Source organism: Antechinus flavipes, chromosome 1, assembly GCF_016432865.1.
Source record: "Antechinus flavipes isolate AdamAnt ecotype Samford, QLD, Australia chromosome 1, AdamAnt_v2, whole genome shotgun sequence".
Taxonomy (NCBI): domain Eukaryota; kingdom Metazoa; phylum Chordata; class Mammalia; order Dasyuromorphia; family Dasyuridae; genus Antechinus; species Antechinus flavipes.
Genome location: NC_067398.1, coordinates 631,153,261 through 631,169,768, shown reverse-complemented (window position 1 = coordinate 631,169,768; position 16,508 = coordinate 631,153,261). Strand labels below are relative to the sequence as shown.

The 16,508-nt window shown below is 34.5% G+C and overlaps 1 protein-coding gene across 1 annotated transcript in view; it reads left to right on the top strand.

Annotated features, from left to right (window-relative positions):
• ZFAT (zinc finger and AT-hook domain containing) overlaps positions 1-16,508 on the top strand; it is a 280,433-nt gene that overhangs the window by 189,217 nt on the left and 74,708 nt on the right. The gene's annotated exons all lie outside the window — the stretch shown is intronic.

Here is a 16,508-nt window from a genome sequence, read left to right as displayed (position 1 = left end):
GAGCACAGCTCCAGAAAATGGTTCAAAAGCCATGCTGACAAGCCAAAAAAAAAAAAAAAAAAACCCTCAGCCAATTAAAGAGCCTCTTCTTCACCCATCCAGAACCAGCTATAGACTAATCTCCACATCTCTACTGTCTCTCTGAGGTACTTTACACTAATCCCAATGTCCTAGAAGTGAATTTCCTAGCTTCTCTCCCTGGGAAAGTTAAAGCTAGTGGGGATCTGAACATGGGCCAGACCATAATTGCATATTATTTTTTAAATAATATTTTATTTTTTCCCAATTAGATGATTAAAAATTTTTTAACATTGACATTTTTTAAAAAAAATTGTGTTTTAAATTTTATCCCTCCCTCCCTTTCTCTTCGAGACAGTAAGAAATAGGTTATATATGTGCATTCATATAAAACATTTCCATATTAACTATTTGGTACAAGAAGAATCAAGCAAAACAAAAAAGAGTGAAAAAAATTATGTTTCAGCTCTATTCATACAATATCGGTTTTGTTTCTGAAGGCAGGTAGCATGTTTCATCATCACAGTTACATAATCTAATGCGGGACAATAATTTACACACAACCGCCTCACCTTTCCTACCACACACAGAGGAGTGGTGGATAGAGAAGACAAAAATGGTAAATGAAACAAGAACAATCCATTAATATACCCCTTCCAGAGAAAGGGAAGGAGGGGGAAGAAACAGGGTGAGAGTTGTAGGGCTTAAAAAAGAGTGGGTGGTCATGAGGATACACAGAGTTCTGGAGGACAGAATCAGTGGCTTAATTCCTTTTAGCCATGGCCTAGAGTACCTAAATTAAAATCCTGGCTCTATTAAATACCATATATGTAGCTTTTGGCAAATCATTTAATCTCTAAATTGCAGCTTTCTTTACTATTAAGTGGGAAAGCACTACATCATGTGTCTCACAGGGTTGTTATAAGGAAAGTACTTAGTAAACCTGAAGATTTTATGGATATAGGTATTTTTCTTATTAGTTCCTATAATTTTATTATTAATTTCTATAATTAGTTGATGGTCCTGATTTAATTATTGTTATTTGTTTGTATAATTTTAACTATGTTGCTGGGGGGAAAAACTTGCAGCTAGCTCTAAATAGCTTATTTGTTAAGACTTTTTTATTCAAGTTATCCTTAAAGTCTTAATATGGTTTTAAACTCTAAGAGTTTTAATAAACTTTAATTACCTAAAACTGCACTGACATTTTTGGATACACTGTATACCTATTTTTGCTTTTCATTGCTAAGTAAACATCTGACACTAGTTCAGTCTGATATAATTATAGAATCTCAAAAAGTAAGAGGGTCTAAGAGTACTAGTCTAACTTGTAACTCCACTCCACTTTCCATTATCCCCTTCACATAGTTATCTATTTCCAAGACTAGGGAAGAACTAATTCTTTCAAAGCAGCTGCTTCCACTTGGAATGTCTCAAATTTTCTTCATATTTAAATCTACTTCTCTGAAATGTTCACCCATTGTTTCAGTTTTTTGAGTCCAGGCAGAAAAAAAAAAATTAGCCCTTTTCAACAGGAGAGTCTTTTAGACACTGAAAGACAGCTGTTATCCTCTTTCAATTCTTGTTTCTCCGGCTTAAAACATCCTTGTTCTTCAACTGTCTCTGGATGCAAATCCCTCATCTTTATGGTCAACAGAATGACAGACTCTCTGAATTGAAAAAGACCTCAGTGACTATATCTAGCCAATCCATATCTAAAAAAGACATGGCAAATCTGACATGGGGTCATCCACCCTTTCCTTGAAGACTTCAATGAAGGGAAACCATTGTGTCCAAAGACTTCCCTAGGAAGCTTTTATTGGTATTGAGCTAATCTCTGCCCTTGTACTATTCATCCAGTGTGATTCCATTTTTTGTTTCTGTTTTAGATTTTTCAGGATCTTGTATTAGCTATCCAATGTCTTAGTCCTCTAAGCTTTGCTTTGTGTCATCTGCAAATTTGATAAGAATATCAGCTAGTCATTTATCCAGATGTTAAATAGCATTTGACTAAACATGTCTTAGAATGCAGCACTGGAAACCATTGACTATTCTTTGAGCCTAGCTTCTCAGTACCACTAATTTTTCTTTCTTTTTTCTACTTTTCTCTCAACTACCTCTAATTTGTTAGTGCTTTTATGAAAAAAAAATTGTGCTATTGCAGCAGATATGGTCTGATGAGAAGACAGGAAGACCATCATCTCTCTAGTCCCATACACTAGCTTTATTAATATGCCTTAAGGGAAAGAACATTTTTAAGCTTATTGTCACACTGTTAATTCACATTGAAATTAAAGTCCCATTTCCATGTGAATTTTAATCTTCCTGGACTATTCCTTTCCTGAATTTATAGGGTTAATTTTCTTGAGCCTAGATATAGGAGTTAATTTTATCCCAGCAAAGATTCAACTAATTAGATTTGCCTCATTGCTCTAGCTTGTTGAAATATTTTTTGTGTTTTGACACTGTCCAACACACTTTCTTTCTCCCTTCTAACTTTGTGCCTTTTCCAGATTTGATAATAATGACATCCTTGTTGCTTGAACAACTCATTGATAAAAATGTTTGATAGATTCAAGGACATTTTGAAATCTTTTTGATAAGAATGATACCCTAAATTTATGCTTATCTGGCGTGGATATGACTGTAGTCAAGACAAATTATGAAGTCAAACCAAGAAATGGCCAGAATTGGTAGAAAACACAGATACTCTGGGACCTTCTACCAAATTCTTGGGAATGCTCCACTAGAACAGTCCTTTAATCTGTATTCCCTTTAAAATATAAAATAATATGAAAAGTAATACAAGTTATTTTTCAGTCACTCACTAAAATTTTGTTAGGTTTCCACATGGCTCAAAATTATTATTATTATTATTATTTTTATTCCTTACTTGATTGGGACTAGTTATCCCTGAGAACTTAGTTGTCCCTAGGATGACTGATTAGGACTTCTTTTCTTCTAAGTAGATCTGAGTCCCTTAATAGTGCCCAGGAAAATGGTCTGCAAGGGACTACATTAAAAGGCATATCATTTGCTAATTGATTTTGGGAAAGATAAAAGAAGTTGACCTGTAAAAATCTGGCTATAGTAGATTATGATGTTTTGTACTATCATTATTAGCATAAATCATTTTGGGAAAGCATCAGAGGAAATAGCTCATGTGTCATATCCCAGAGATGTATCAATAAATTAAAATGAAGCATTCAGTTGATTGCTCTGTAATATAACAAATTAAAAATACTAAATTCAGTCACCCTTCTAAATTTTGTAATGCTACTAATTTTTCAACAGTCACTCTTCCCTTTATCTGCTAAACAAAACCAACAATTTCAACAAGAAGGTCAATTAACCCATTTGTGACTTAAAAAGCAACAGCTATTCTTTTATTTCCTCAAAAATGGTGGTTATAACATATTCACATTTCATAGTGAATTCTTGCCATGCTACTAGAAGCATTGCATTAACAATTCAAATATACTTTCATTCTCAAATTATGATTTTGTGTGGTCTTCATTCCCCTCATTCCCTGACTGTCACAGTCCTGAGTTCTGAGTAGTCTAATGTTCTGTAATGTCTCCTTCTGGGAAAAACAAGAGACAAAATGCAGTCACTATTTATTGTTTAGGCCACAGAATCCCAGAGTTCATTGTACTAGAAACTTCAGGCAGGATTTAAGAATCCAGGAACAGATCTGGAATAGGATCATGGAATTTAGAATGAAAATGAATTTTAGAATGTGATTTAGTCAGACTTTACCCATTTTGCAAGTAAAGAAACTGATGTCCATAGACATGAAAGGATTCTCAAAGGTCACACAAGGGAATTGAGCCAGAATTCAAATCCCATTCCTCTCATAAGAAAAATTTTTAAAAGAACAAAGGAAAGTAGTTCAGTAAAACCAAATGTGACAGCAACTTCATTTAATAGCACATGCCACATGCTACGTTCATAATCTTTTATTTTTTCATTTATTCTCCAGGGTCAGTATGGTCATTATCATTACATAACTTTCACTTTTATTATTGTTTTCATTTTTGTTATTGTAATTATTATATAATTTTCTTGGTTTTGCTTGCCTTATCCTGCATGAGTTCATGCAGATGTTCCCATGTTTCTTTGAACTTTTTGTATTCATTGTGACATATAGCAAAATAATACCTTATTCAAGTAATGTGAACTTTTTAGCCATTTCATGGTCTATGAGCACTTTCTTTGTTTTAAGTTATTTGTATTCGGCAAGTATTTACAAGGCACTAAAATAAATATTTAATTTACATAGGATTTATCGTTCTACCTTTGAAGTCCTTGTGATATGTGTCTAGCTATGAAATCTCTGAATAAAAAGATATGAAGTTACTCACTTTTTAACTAAATTCCAATTATTATCAAGAATTAATGGACCAATTTATATTCCAACAGCCTAATATGTTCTCCCTGCATCCTCAATACTTATTAGCTATGTGACCAGGCAAGTCACTTAAACTTGCTTTAGCTCAGTTTTCTCATCTATAAAATGAGGACAATAATAACACTTACCTTGTAGGGTTGTTGTGAGAATCAAATAAGTTAACTTATGTAAAGCATTTTGCAATCTTCAAATTACATAAATGGTATATAAATATTAATTATTTTTTATTTATTATATAAGACCAAAAGAAAGGGTTACTCACGCACTCTCCTTGGAGAGACAAAGTAGTTGACTGAGTTGGTCAACAAGAAACATTATTATCATAAGACATAAGACATAATATGGTAACCTCATAATCCAGTGGTCATGATGAATATTTGTAAAAATACCACTATGTGGAGATATAAATTGGTCCTATGTAAGTTGGGATCAAAAATGCCATGATGATCCTGGGCAAGTTGCGTAACTTCTGTCTGCCGCAATTTCCTCAGCCTACCTCCCAGAATTTTTGTGAAGTTGAAAGGAGAATAACAACTTTAAAGTACTTAGTGAAATACCTGGCACATAGTAGGCACTTAAATGTTTATTTTCTTCCTTCTTTTCTTTCCTTCCTTTTGGACTGACTCGTACCTTGATCGTACCTTGATCAGCAATTGGTATTGGTGGTAGCAAGGAGAGTGGGTGAATTTTCTACCAGAGTTGCTCCACTCAGTGATGGCTATGGGAATTGGTCTACAAGAAGTTCAGGTGATCTGTGGAGAAATGTTCTTCCTGGGAGCTCTTGGTTTTTGGGTCTAAAGAGAAGTGGTGGTGGTGACTGACTGGCACATTTTACTTCTCTCTCCTTCAGGAGATCTTGCTGGTGCAAGCTTAACAATGATAGTCAAAGTCATGAAATAGATTTTCAAGGGAGAGAGCCTTAGAGAGGGGACCTAACCTTAAGAGAAGAGAGCCTTAGGGGAGAGCCATATCTCAGGAGTTATAGGAGGCTCTTGTCATGTCAAACAGCCCCCAACCAATATCTGTTCTTATGTAATCAGCTAAGCTCCATTGATCTTTACAGCAACTCTGGGAGGTAAGTTGAAGAAATTGTAGCAGATAGAGATTACACAACTTACCCAGGATCATTAGGACTTGGCCAAACCACTGACCCTACTTTCAGCTAAGTGCTTAAGACCATCATCCAGGAGAACTCCTATGGAGTAGGGGGTTAGCCATTCTCATCATTTACACATAGTGAAGTAATTGATATAGTCTAGTTAAAACAATAGCCATGCACAATCAGTGCCTCTGCTTCCTTTCTCTGATTTGGCAATCTGGCGTCCAAACTCCCTGCTTCCAACTGAGGATATTCATTCTCAAGTTACCAGCATTCTCTTAATTGTGAAATTAAATGAAATCTTCTCAATGCTCATCCTTCCTGACCCTTCTGCAGCATTTATCTCTGTTGACCGTCTTCTACTGTCTATTCCCTCTTGAGTTTCAAACTCTTAACATTCAGTCATCTAGGATTTATTAAGTACCTTCTTTGTGCCTGTATGTGCAAAGTGCTGGGAGTACAGAAAAAAAAAAAAGACAAAAAATAGTTTCTTCTTCTAAGGAAGTTATTGGCTAATGGGGGAGATAAAAATAACTTTGTACAAACAACATATTATATAGGGAAAAAATTGGGAATAATTTCAGAGAAAAGACAGTAAGATTGAAAGGAGCATTGAGAAAGACTTCTTGCAAAAGGTGTGAATGGCTGAGACTTGAAGAGAGCCAAGGAAGCCAGGGAGCAAAGATGAAGGAAATTCCAGGAAATGAAATCTAGACAGAGAAAATGTCTGTGGCTGAAAGATAGAGTGTCTTATTCAAGGAAGAGCAAAGAAGTCTCAGTGTCAGTGGACTGAAGTTTATATGGGAGGAGGAAGGACAGGATATAAGGTGTAAGAAGACTGAAAAAAAATCATTAGATTATGAAGAGTTTTGAATGCAGAAGATTTTTTTTTGCTCCTGGGGTGGTAGAGAACTTATATAGAAATAGAAATTTTGAAAGAGTGAGATAAAGATAAAATCTTATTTGATATTGGAGCTAATAGGGAGCCACTAGAATTTGTTGAATAGAGAGATTACATGGTGATACTTTCAGTTTAGAAAAATCACTTTGTTGGTGGCTAAATAAAGGATGGATTGGAATTGAGAGAAACTTATGGCAGGCAGACCCAGTAGCTTTTTTTAGTAGTTCATGTGTGAATAAATGCGATAAGTAGGGAAGATAATGTGATCAGTTTTAGATATGTTGAATTTGAGATATGTTATAGGAAATTTACTTTGAGATACTTAATAGGCAATTTGAGATATAAGACTGAAAGTCAGAAAATTAGAACTAGATAAATAGGTTTAAGAATCATCAGCAGAAAGGTGATAACTGAAATTGTGGTAGTGAATGAGATTATCAAGTTAAATAGTATAAGAAAAGAAGAGAAGAGAGAAGAGAGGAGAACAGAACAGTAAAGACAAGACAAAACAGGACAGGACTCAGGGACAGAACCTTTGGAATACCCACAGTTATTAGGCATGACCTAAGTGAAATTCTTGGCAGCTAAAAAGATCAATTAGATAAGTAGGAGAAAAGCTGGGAGGCAATAGTGTCCTGGAAATCTGCAGAGAAGAGTATCAAGGAGAAGAGGATGATCAGCAGCATCAGATTTTGCAGAAAGGTGAAGAAGGATGAGGACTGAGAAAAACAAGTTAATTTCAGCATATCCCAAATAGAACTTGTCATTTCTTCCACCCCCAAATTCTACCCTTTTATAAGCTTTCCTTTTAATATCAAGAGGAATAATATTCTAATCCCCCCAGTTTGAAAATTTGATATCATCATCAGGTTTCTGTGATTCTTTTCTTTCTCCTCTTACCTGTCTGAACAGGCATTCTCAGCACTTTTTGATAGATCTTTATCCATACATATAAGCTAACTCTGAATGTTCCCCATTCTTTTCTGAGTTCTCCTCTTCACTCTTTATAATTTATCACTTGGTGATCTCATGAGTTCTCAATAGTTCAAATATCATTCCTATGCAGATGATCCCTTGATCCATTTATCAAGCCCTAGGCATCTTAAACTCTCTGTTTCCAAAATAGAACTCAATGGCTTTCTCATAAAAAACCTCTCCCCAATTCCGAAGTTACCTGTTACTATCCAGGGCACCACCCATTTTCCCAGTCATGTAGTTTTGAAAACTTATCTTTCCTTTTTCCTCTCACCCTACATATCTAATCAGTTATTAAATCTCCTGATTTCTTTTCCTTAAAACATCTCTGACTTATACCCCATTTCTCCATTCATTTAGCCATCACCTTAATTCAGCCTCTTGCTAAGATTATTTCAATAGCCTTTCAGGTGATTTCCTTGCTCTTTATCTCTCCAAACTCTAATCCAGTTTTCAAGGTGACTTTTTAAAGTATAGATCTGATTGTGTCTGTCCTCCCAATTCAGGAAACTCTAGTGGTTCTCTCTTACCTCCAAGATCATATCTATACTACTCTTTTTGATACATAAAGTCATTTATAAATAGATCCCATCCTACCTTTCCATTCTTCTTAAATTCTACTCTCCTCTTCAGTGAGCCATTATGAACTACTTAAACAATACGGTATTCCATCTCTTTTCTCTTTGTACTGACTGTTCCAAGATGTCACCCTCCTACCTTTGCTTTTTGGAATCCCTAGCTTTCTTTAAGACTCAGCTCAAGAGAGGCCCTACTCCCAAGAAGTCTTACCTGGTGCTCCCATCTGCTAGTCCCTTCCTCTCCCTCTTCCTTTCTCTCCTCCTCCCTCCCCCATCCCCCTGCCCCAGGTTATCATCCTTCCATTCTCTATTTATCTTGGAGGTCCTGATTTATTTTTTATGTTTTCTTTATTAGAATGCAAACATCTTTAGGGAAGAGCATTTTTTTTTTTTTGCTTTTATCTGTATTTCCTGTACTTAGCACAGTGCCTGGCACATATTGATCGCTTAATAGATTCTTGTTTGCTTGATTATGACAAAACTTATATAGGTGGAAATTTCACAGGTGATTTTACTAGATTCCTATAGACATGAAGTAAGTTGTTTGTTCGTTGAATAAATTATTAAACCTGAGAGGAAATTAAGAAGAATATTTAAGTTTTAATTTGCTGTTAATCATCTTTAATTAAGCGAGTTTAAAATATGTTTTGTTTATTACTTATTTCTTACAGGTATGAGGCAGAAGGTTCATTTCCCTTTAATATTATTACATCTTATCATTCATCAAATATATGCCTTGACTTTAATGCTTTTTTCCTTTTCAGTGGTACAAAAATAATTTGACTCATTCTAAATTTAATTTGGCAAACATTTATTAAGTACCAGCGAGTACAAGGAACAATGCTGGATATGGGGAGGGATATGAAGTCAGAAATGACTTGGCATTGTCAAAATCTAGACATGGATACATTGGAAGTGGGGGAAGGGGGAGGACAGGATTCTGAAGCAAGTTTAAAGTATTATTAACACGAATCTGATCATGTCTTCTCACTACAAGCATATTCTGGGGGAAAGTGCAATTCTAGATTTAGAATCAAGACTTTGGTTTGAATCTTGATCTTCCTATTTAATATAACCAAGTTGTATTAAGTCATTCCTAGCCTTGGTTTACCCAGCTTTAAAGTGAGGCAGTTGGATTAATTTTTCTTAGGAGTTTCTTCTAGCTCCAGATAATAAGAATTAGGGAGCTATCCCTAATAGCTTGAACTTGTTAGAATCAATTAGATAAAAACATTTAGAATTAATTTCTCTGTTTCCTGGTGCTGAGTTTTGGGGGAAGGTGAGGAAACCAATTTTAAATGTTCTGCCAAGCCATCCTTCTGTTTCAGTCAGTCACTGAGCATTTATTAAGGACTATGCCAGACTATGTGCTAAGCACCGTGATACAAAGAAAGTAAAAAAGGGAAAAAATAAAAACCCAGTTACTGCCTTTCAGGCTTTCACAGTATAATGGTAGAGACCCCATGCAGATTACTATGTACAAATTATATACAAGATAAATAGAAAATAATTAGTAAAGATAAGGCATCAGAATTAAGAGAAAAGTTGCTTGTAAAAGGTGTTATTTTAGCTGATAATTGAAAGAAATTAGCGAAGTTAGGAGGCAGAGATGAGAAGGAAGAACATTCCAGGCATGGGAGACCTTGACAGAAAATGCCCTGAGCTAAGAGATGGAGTCTTTTGTTTGTCTTAAGCCTAATGGGAAAGGGACAGTACTTAGAAGGAAAGTAGGTCTTAAAATTATTTTTAGCACAACCTCTGCCTTTAGTGTGGTGCTTTGTAGAGTTGTAATAGCAAAATGATAAAACTTAATGTATTTATTGAAGCATTTTACCTTTATCAAAGAACTTTCAAAGTCATTATCTTCTTTGTTTTTACAACCCAATAAAGTACAGTAAAGGCGAGTAGCATTATCCCCATTTTACAGATGAGAATTGTTGTTTTTGTGTTTGTCCTTTGTTTTTGAAGAGGATCAGAGACATCAGGAGAATGGTGTCTTACCTTGCAAAAGAATTGGATTTAAGTGAGGCAGAGCTGTGCAAAGTCATCCCCCTTACTCTTTCAGTCATCAGACATAGGTCAGGACAAGTAGACAACTAGAGATGGCCCCAACAGATGTGTTAACCATGCAAGTGTTAACCCCTGAGAGCACTGAGACTAGGTGCCAGATCCCCTGACTTCTGCTCTATTTTATGTTCCTATATGCTGTCACTGTAATTAGAATATCAAGACTCTTTGTCCATGGAACTCAAAAGCACAGATGTTTCCAGTACATCTTCAGACAGATACCACTTCCCTTTCAGTGCTGCCTAGAGCTCACCCATAAAAGGAGAAGTAACCTAACCTTCTGTTTCTTTAACTGTGTCTTAACATAATGCAGAGTTGATTTTTTTGTTGGGAGGGAGAAAAAATGGATCCGAGTGAGATCTCTGTGTGGCACAGTAGTGTATGGGAATCTGGTTACCTGTGGAGTTTTCATGTTTCTCTGTGTTCCATATATCCTTGGGAAGCCCTGAAACAAGCTGTTAGACATCCAAAGGCCCAGCAAACACTTATCACTGATAATGTCACAAGATCAACATAGTTGGGATCTTCCTTTCCTCTCTTAGGTGTTTCAACCAGAAGTCATGGAATTCTTTAATTCTTTAAAACTTTGAGATCCTGATACAATGTCCTTTCATTTGACATAGAACAGTGTGGCTATATCAGAGTGAAATTGTTCCAAATACAAGTTTTGTGAACCTCAAGCTAATATAGGTCATATTCTATTACTCTAGCAGGAAATAGCCTTACAGCAGAGATTGTTCTATGACATATTTCTCTATCCCAGCCATTGGCTCTCTTATTTTGAGTCATGCCCAAATTATCTTGTATTGAACAATCTCTTTGAGTTGGTTGTCTCAGAGTAAGTGACCTTCACTGCATTCACATCCCAAATTCACTTGCATAGCATACAGACATGGTGTTAGTCTATCTTTTTATTGCTATAATGTATTGGAATCAAATTGCTGAACCATAAAACAGAGGTTACAGAAAACTTAATTATGGTACAGGAATGCACCCCTGTCTCTTTGACTCTACTGTGTCCTCCTTGGCTATTAATGTTTTGTCACTTTTGGAGAGGGAGATTGTCATCTTACAAAGAGGCAAGTCTCTCCTTTTAGCCTTCCAACAATTTGATGTCTTCATGGGACTATAAGGCCATACTTTGTTGCACAAACAAAACTGTATATCGCCTTCTGAGCCTTCCTATTGCAACTATGCTTGCAAGGCATTCTATTCTACCTTTACTCTTTTCAAGGGCATTATTCAGCTATAGGAATTTTTTTTTATTCCTGCATATTGTAATTGAAATTGTTTGTTAACTCTATATTCTTGAACATTACTTTTCTTAATTGTTTCCAAACTCTACCAGAACTCAAATTCAGGTATTTTGTTTTGGGATAAATTTTGTTCCTATGTTGTATACGCAACAGTATTTAGAATCACAGAATGTAAGAGCTATAGTGGGCCTTGGAGACAAGGAAATAAATGGTTCATTCAAGGTTACATCAGCTTACAAGTGGCTAAATCAGAATTTGTTCCTAAATTTTACATTGGGACATTTGGCAAGGGAAAGATTAGACCATGTATTGGTGTTTGTGGAATTCTAATTTTCAAAGATTTAATATTCATAGTTTTTTTTTTTTTTTTTTTTTTTTTTTGCTTTTTACAAAATTTAGAGTGCTATATACAAATGTTAGCCAGCTACTATAGCATTTTGAAATTTGGAGTCAAGACCTGGGTACAAATCTTGCTCCTGACAAACAGCAAGAAGATGATTCTGAACAAGTCACTTCATCATCACTTGTTTGTGGTCCTTTGTACTGACTGCCTAGTACACTCATAGTGCATCCTGTCATTATAGAATCCTGCCCTTCCTTGAAAGCTCAGCCCAATGCTTACCTTCTGCTTCCGGCCTTTCTGCGTCCTCCCAAACTGCTAGGGCCCCTCTCCTAGCTATGTAGTATTTATCTGTATTATATTTACTTTGTTATTCCTAGCTCATATGTGTATGTGTGTCCTATGTATATAACTGTACATGTGATTTGTTGATTGTTGTTTGCTCTTTGTTCTTGAAGAGGAAGGAATGTTATGACTTGCAAGTGAATTGGATTTAAGTGAGGGAGGGCTGCCTCACTTTACCCTCCAGAGCCTTCTGGGTCCAATGGCCAGATATAGATCAGGATGACTAGAGATGGCCCTGGATATAAAGGAAGACCTTTGGCCTTTTTAAGTTAAGTTTTTCAATAGGTCTCAGTTTGACTGAGGACCCAAGCATTGAGTGATTAAGACTAGCAATTGAGACAAAGAATGTCCTCTTTTACCTCATTCAAAACAAAAAATTTAAATAAATAAATTACTTGTCCTTCATTTTTTCTAAATATTTATGTAAGCATTGACTCCCCTGTTAGGAACTCTTCAGGAAGGTTTCTGTATTATTTTTGGTGTTTGTTGAACTTTAGAGATACTAGCAATATTGAAGAAAATTCTACTTGTAGACTCAGTAAATATATGTATCAAATTACTTATTTGAATATTTCCTTTATTTTGATTATGCGCATGAAATTTGGCATATTCTAGGCCTGTATGCATGATATTCTGGCAAGTTTTTATTTTAATTGTTTGGTTTTAATCCTTTTCTTTCTTTCTTTCTTTCTTTTTTTTTTTTTTGAATCATAGAATCTAAAGTTTGGAGAGGGGGGATTAAATAGACTGAGCCTCTTTCCAATTCATGAATCACATTGACAGCATCTCTGGATAGTGATCATTAAACTTCTGTGTATCAATCTCTAGTAACAGGAAACTCACTTCTTTTTCAGGCAGTGCATTTCATTTTTGCACAGCTAAATTGAAAAAAAAAAAGATTGATAGATTGAAAATTGTTTTATTGACAGAGTTCAGTTTTGAAGTATAGAGATTTTATTTTTATCCTTTTGGCTTCTCTAGTCATTCTCACAACTTTGTAAAATACATCCTAGTAAGTAAAATTTCTTGTCCAAATCGATATACAAATCAATGTTAATATTCAGGCAGCAAGATTCTGGCTTTAAAAGTTGTATTTCTTTTGGCTGCAATTTAGTTGTAATGGTGACAGAGACATAATTCATATGATGTTTATGTCTGTCCTGGTTCCTAGAATTTTCTATTTAATAGACTTAGGTAAGTGTAACTTGTTGAGAATCAGAATTTTAAAATATAGCCTTAAACCTCTCTTTTTCCCTCCATCATTCACCCCGAAAACAAAAAAAGAAAATCAGAAAAAAAAATTGAGGATATTTTTGTGACATAGCTCCCTTTTAACTTTTTGTTTTCCTTCATTGTGAAGGCTGTTACAACTTTATTGGGTACTTGGAGATAGCAAATTTGCAATACTAGGAGTAGTCAAATGAAGCACGAATTGTGGAGGCAATCAATGGTTTGGATAGAGTATTAATTCTATACAAAGCTCTTCTAACTCAGAAATATTAGGTTATTATTTAGCATCCTTTTAAAACCAAACATTTTTGTTTTGACTTTGCACACTTTACTCTGTTTTGGCTAATAATGGTCTTGCAAAGTTTCTCTGAAAGTGACCCATGTTGTCCCTTCTTATGTTATATTATTCTATTATATTCATATGCTTTTTGATTTATTCAACTTTTCTCCAGTTAATAGACCCACTCTTAATTTCTTGATCTTCGCCACTTCAAAAATAAGAGCTGTTATAAATGTTTTTGTATATATTCATTTTTTTCCCCTCTTTCTTTTATCTCTTTGGATTATAGTCTTGTAATGATATTGATGGGACAAAGGTTTATGCAGTTTAGTGACTTTTAGACGTATTTCTAAATTGCTTTCCAGAATTGCCTGGATCAATTCACAACTCTATCACTGACATATTAATGTGCCTATTTTCCCAGAGCCCTTCAATATTTATAATTTCTTTTTTATTATTATTATCTTTGCCAATTTGATGGAATCTCAGACTTTCTTTAACTTACATTGTTATGATTATTAGTGTGGGGAGGATTTTTTTCAAATGGCAGTTGATTACTTAGATTTATTCCTTTGAGACATACCTGTTCATATCTTTTAGCCATTTAATAATTGGGGAGTGGTTTCTATTTTTATACATTTGAATCAGTTCCTTGTGTATCTTTGAAGTGAGACACTTACCAGAACTTGCAGCAAAGATTACCCTATCTTCTTCCTCCCCAGCAACTTTTATTTGGCTGCATTAGGTTTTTATTTTTATTTTTGTATAAAAACTTAAAAAATTTTCTATAATTGTATTTTAGGTAATTGTTCATTCTATGTTCTTCTGTCCATTAAAAATGTAATTTCTTCTTTGCTCCTCTTATTTGTTTATGAAATGATCTTTTTGTGTCTGAATCTTTAGAACTAATCTAGTCTCTAGTATGAGTATTAAATCTCAACCTAATTTGTCAGACAGCTTTTTTATTTTTATTAGATATTTTGTCCAATAGTTAAGTCCTTATCTTTTTTCAATCAACCCTCAATTGATGATCACTCCCTTAGATTTGAGTCCTTTGCCACTACAAAACAAGCTGCTGTAAACATTTTCACAGTATGTAGGACTTATTGAACATTATGTTAATAGGTTCATTTCTTTCTGTATTACATGTAATTAATCTGTTCCACTGATTAACTTCTTTCTTTCTCTCTCACTAGTACCAAATCATTTTTATGATTATTGTTTTGTAATATAGTTTAAGGCCTGTTTTCTTTCTACTACATCTGACTGGTATGGAATGTTATGTAATGGTATGATAGTTTTTAATATTTAACCTTTTGGGGGGAGGTGAGGAAGTTTCTTCTTCAAAAATTGTTGCTCCTGAATAGAGAATTAATCCTAACAATTTCTTAAAAGGGGCCAACCCTATATTGCTACTTTTAGCTTTTCTCCAAAATTAGTTGTGTAACAAAGTTTCATTTCAATTCATTAGACTCTTATTAAACTCTTATCCTGTATGAAATCCTATAGAAGTGACAAGGTAAAGAACAACATGGTCTTTGCTCTTAGAGAACTTATATTTTACTCGGGACTGGCCAAAAGTTAGCTATGATATTCTCCCCAGTTAAATATTATACAAAGTAGGGTTGTTATGAGCAATTGTGGTAGAAGGGTGACACAAATGATGGACTGAAATAGCATTTAGATAGAAATTAGATTTGAGGAAGTTTGACTTTCAAAAAGTAGGGATTAGGAGAGAGGGTGAGGAATGGCTTTTCTGAGTATAAATGCATAAAGGGTAGAAGATAGGGCAGGGCAAGGTCAGAGAAAGAATAGAAAAATAAAAGGTATCAAAGATTTACTTTTTTTTTTCTTTAGAGAATCTGTTTTAGTGGAAAATGCTGTTAGAATTTAGTCATTTATTTACTGTTCAACAGAAAAAAGTAGAAATGCCTTTTTTGGTTGTTATTAATTTTTTAAGGAAAGCCAATGGTTTAAGAACTTGGCTCTGATTTAAAAACAAAAATATTGGAAAAAATCTTTTCTAAGAAATTAACCACATAGTATATTTTTAAATAACCATCCTTCTGTAAGAGTTGTGATTCAGAAGTGAGAGGAATCAGGAGAACATTGCATACGGTGATAACAAGATTATATGATGATTAATTGTGATGGACATGATTTTTCTCAACAATGCTGTGATTTAAGGCAATTCCAATAGACTTGGCATTGAAAATGTCATTCACATCCAGAGAGAGAACTATGGAGACTGAATGTGGATTGAAGCATATTTTCACCTTTTGTTTGTTTACTTTTTCTTTCTTGGGTTTTCCCCCTGTTAGTCTGATTTTTTCTTGCACAATATGATAAATAAGGAAATGTTTTAAAAAATCGCACATATGTAACCTATATCAGATTGCTTACAATCGTGGTAAGGGGAGGAGGAAGAAAAATTTGGAGCATAGAGTCTTATAAAAATGAATGTTGAAAAATATCTTTACATATATTTGGAAAAATAAAATGCTATTGAGGAAAAAAGTTGAGATTCAGCTGGCTTTAGAGATAGAAATTTTAGAGGTAATCAAACAAGTCTGTTTTATAAATGGGGAAACTGTGGTCCAGAAAAGTAATATGATATGCCCAAGTTTAAACAACTACTTAGAGGTAATGCTAATAGAACCCAAGTTTCCTGTTCCAAAGCCATTCCATCTACTCTGTTGCCTCCTAAAGTGATTGCTCTAATTATTTTAGGAATATTGGCTCTGGAACTCTTGTCATGGTATGCTGAGAGTCAAAAGTCTTGGGCTCTAGGCCAGGTCAACCATTTCCTAGCTATGTGATCTTAACAAATAAGGCATTTAACCTTTTTTACTCCTTTTTTTTTTTTTTTAATCTCTAAGATGAGAGAATTGGACCTTACTTTCTTTCTGGGTGTATGTCTCTCTCCTTTTTACTCAGTCTCCTCTCTCACTCTGTGTGGCTCTCTCTGATCTTAGCTTTTAACATTCTGTGATTGTATGATTTCAGGA